We start from the raw sequence: 4,372 nt of genomic DNA on the forward strand, positions 1-4,372 counted from the left end.
TTAAGTTGAACTGTTTATTCGTGATTAAACATAATAATGTACTAAAAGCTAGAAAATAATTAGGAAAGTAGCAGTTAGAAGTTATCACACCTCTCCTTCATTAGTCTAGGGCATTGATAAGACTAAAATGAAATCGTGGGGCACGTTGGATTTCCATTATCCACAATTAGTGACTTCATCATATGTCCCACGATTTTATTTTAGTCTTATCAATGCCCTAAACTAATGAAGGAGAGGTGTGATAACTTCTAACTGCTACTTGCCTAATTATTTTCTAGCTTTTAGTACATTATTATGTTTAATCACAAATAAACCGTTTAACTTAAAAAGTTTTTTTACTCATTTTATTTTGTTTTGCGCGCTGGTGGGACACGTTTTCTTTTTGAGATAGTTTTCTTGGGATTCTAAATATAAAATCATTATCGGGCACAATTTTCATTCAAAATTCACTCACAACTTGCAAAAAAAGTATTGTTCTAAGAAACAGAATACATATTCGATTTTTTTTACATATTCGATTTTAGTTTTTGATGCGTATTTATTCCTCCTGCAAATTTACTATCATTTTCATTTCACAAATTGGTACACGAAGCTGTTGTCAAGGCGAAATAAATCAAATTTTGAAAAATCTTTTAGACTGCCATTTGTAGCACCACATACTTTCGGAACTATTTGAGCTATGGATGTTTTCGTGATTCTAAAAAAATATCGACAATAATCTGAACGATATTCCAGAAGAAAGGCACACCATTTCTAGTTTCACTCATGTAGGTATAGCATTCCTCATGAGTGTATATTGCGTTGTATTTGTGGAGCAATTAAATCCAACAGTTTTTTCACTTTTTCCGGTGTTATTCTCAACACGGCTCTGTACTCTCGGGGATCATCATCGTAGAGTTACTTCAATATTGTATTTGTTGCTTCTTTTCTTTGCATCCAATTCCTGGCCCGAATCCTTTTTTCTTTCGTCTTTTTCCGGATAGTACCTTCAGTTAAAAAAAAATCAGCACAAAGTATTTTTAAACACGGCCAGCGTGTGTTTCGCGATAAAATTGTGTAATGATAAATTCAACTGAAAACCTAAGACGAAAACTGCCAATAAAGAAGTCGATTTCGCATCAATCATCTGACAAATTCGGATCTGTTTGCTGTTTCTGACTATTTGATGGACATTTGAAGAATCGCCTGGCATCTCTGGTAAACCTGTGTCATAGTATCTAGTTTCTTGCCAGCAGCTCACATTGTGTGAACGGACAAGGCGAGTCAACCATTTGTCAAGCGAGTTCACCGGGTCAGTAGCTGCTCATTGTGAAGTCAGCTACTAGCAACGTATAAATGGGCCTTAAAACATCGCACGGCCACTCACGCAGGGATGCCAGGTGATTTTTTCAAAAGTCTTCACATGGTACGAGAAAATGTCTTCAAATGTCTTCACATGGTACGAAAATATGTCTTCAAAGTCTTCATAATCACATCGAAGGAAACTAAAATTCATAGCTTACTTTTGAACAAAGTTTGATGGCTTTTTCAATGTTTATTTTAATTGGCATTGTTATATAGCGCATTTCACTAAACTTGCCTTGAGGTTTTGAAGTTTATTTGAATAAATGTGAACAAAGAATATATTTCACAACTGCGAGATAAATTTCATGAGTTTATAAATGATAATTAGTTTGATATACCGTTGATTGAGTGAGTATTGCCCATACAGGCCAAAATAATAAAAATACAATGTAACAATCATTCAAATTTTCTAATGCAAATGAGCTAATGTCTTCTAGGGACAATATGTATTCAAACCACTTGAAGTTCTCCTTCATGGATTTGAAGTAAAAGTCGCTTTCTTCTTGAATTAATTCTATATACTTTGGGATTTCCTGCTTGAAATGTTTAAAAAAAACGAATGAATGGCCCCGAGGCTAGCTTTGCGCAGTGGCGATATCATAAACAATGAGGTTTACCGAGGTGCGATTATTGTTAGTTAAACTAAAAAAAAAACCCTTGATAAAAGTCGCCGTTGACTAATAAGAACAATAGTAAACAAGTGACACGCAATAAAAAAAAACGAGCGAATGACACTGAGACAAAAGCCCCATTTCTTTTGACGACCTTTTCGACCAATAGTTTGAATTTTATGGAAATAATATCTCTCAAAAACTCATATAGGCTATCATACTGAATGTCTTCACATATTTCATAATGTCTTCACAAAATCAAATGTCTTCAAATTAAGTCAAATCTCTTCAAAATGAAGACATGTCTTCAAACCTGGCATCCCTGCATTCACGGCCTATTTTGGCGCCCCTCTGCCCTCTGTATTGGCTCCATGCATCTGTTTTGCATTGCATGAAGAGGTGCCCAGGTATGCATAGCGAATAATCGAAAGGGTATTGATGTAATGTGATGTTGGGTGTTTCAATTTTGCGAAAATCAAAGAGAGATTATTGGTTTTACTAATGTACGGACAGAAGCAACTACTCATGATGGATGTTTTTTCCTCAATTGAAAGATGAAATATAATAGTTGGGAAATATAATTGTAGGAAAAAATGCTATTCCAAATTCCTGGATTTTGGCGCCCCAAAGGGCCAGCACCCTCGCCAAATGCCGGATTTGCCGCCCGCACACTACGCCACTGGCTGCCATGCAAATGGAACACAATTTTTTGTATTACTCGAGAACTAATCAAGTAAATGAAACAACATTTGGCATGTGAAGGTTTTAGGGTGCAATAAATGATTCAATGGTGGTTAGATGCACCTCCTCTCTCTCTGAGGTGGAGGGGGGCCATACAAATGAAACACAAATTTCTGCATTACTCAAGCAAACGAAACCAAATTTGGCATGTGAAGGTTTTAGGGTACAATAAATGTTTTTACGGTGGTTAGATACTCCTCCCCTCCCTCTTTTAGGGGGGTTGGGTTTCTGCCATGCAAATGGAAGACAAATTTTTGTATTACTCGAGAACTAATCAAGTAAATGAAACGAAATTTGGCATGTGGAGGTTTTAGGGTACAACAAATGATTCTATGATGGTTAGATACTCCTCCCTCCTCTCTTAGGGGGGCTGCCATACAAATGAAACATAAATTTCTGCATTACTCGAGAATTAATCAAGCAAACGAAACCAAATTAGGTTTATGGAGGTTTTAGGGCACAATAAATGTTTTCACGGTGGTTAGACATTCCACCACCCACCCTCTCTGATGGGGAGCTACCATACAAATGAAAGACAAATTTCTGCATAACTCGAAAACTAACCAAGAAAATGCCAAATTTGGCATGCGAAATTTTCAGGGGACATAAAAAGTTTCTATGGTGAATAGACACTACTCCCATCTCTCTGAGGAGGGAGGGGGCCTGCCATACAAATGAAACACAAATTTCTGCATAACTCGAGAACTATTCAAGCAAACGAAACCAAATTTGACATATGGAGGTTTTAGGATACAATAAATGTTTCTATAGTGGTTCGACACTCCTCCCACCTCTCTTAAGCCGGGTTCAGACGGTGCGAGTAGGTATACGAGTCGGTCTAGACAGTTACTGCAGTGCAGCTACACACACCGTGTGAACACATCTAGCCAGCTATGGTCACGTGTGATCCGGCGTGCGAGCTACTTCAAAGTTATTTGGATTTATTCGCACTCGCATCCCTCAAAACGTCAAAAACAGAATTCAGCGCTCAAATCAGGGTTGCCAAATGTAAAGAAATTTATTGGAAAAACAAATAACACCCTCATAGTTTTTAAACAAAATCGATGTTATTTTGTTTTGCACGCTGGCGGGGCACGTTTTCTTTTTGAGATAGTTTTCTTGAGTATCTCTAATATAGAATGTAACCGTTCGAAGTCCCGAAACGCGAGTTTAGCTAAATCAGGTGGCTTTAGCGCCACTCCCAAAGGGAGACCACCTGTCGTGTTATTTGCCCGACTAACTATTGGAATTTCTCTCAGGGTCAAGCTAGCCTCGAACGAACACGTACGATATAGGGAAAAGGTCACGAAACCTACGTGAACTTCCCTGCAAAAAATGCGATAACCCAAAATTCCGATTTTCGCGAATACCTGGATTTTCAGGAACCTTCCCAATTCGATTAGGTAGCTTTAGGAGATGGAATTAACCAGAAAAGATTCCGAATAAAAATTAACCGAAACGAAATATTATTTCGTGAAAGAAAAAAAACTCATTTACATCCCTATTTACAATTTATTTCCTTCTCCCTTCATCTTCCTCTAATTCCCTACTCAAATCCTAAACTCTCAACGAAAGCTCTCTCTTCCCAACACTCTCAATAAAACTTAAAATTTAGTAGCGTTACGTTTCTACGCTATGGCCATGCGCTCACTTTCGTCACCTACCTGCGCGCAGGG

At 37.6% G+C, this 4,372-nt stretch overlaps 1 pseudogene; it reads left to right on the forward strand.

Moving 5' to 3' along the window:
- The first annotated feature begins 1,921 nt into the window (after positions 1-1,921).
- Positions 1,922-2,045, forward strand: LOC129772348 (U4 spliceosomal RNA; annotated as a pseudogene).
- Positions 2,046-4,372: the final 2,327 nt, after the last annotated feature.

Source organism: Toxorhynchites rutilus, chromosome 2 (genome assembly GCF_029784135.1).
Source record: "Toxorhynchites rutilus septentrionalis strain SRP chromosome 2, ASM2978413v1, whole genome shotgun sequence".
Classification (NCBI taxonomy): domain Eukaryota; kingdom Metazoa; phylum Arthropoda; class Insecta; order Diptera; family Culicidae; genus Toxorhynchites; species Toxorhynchites rutilus.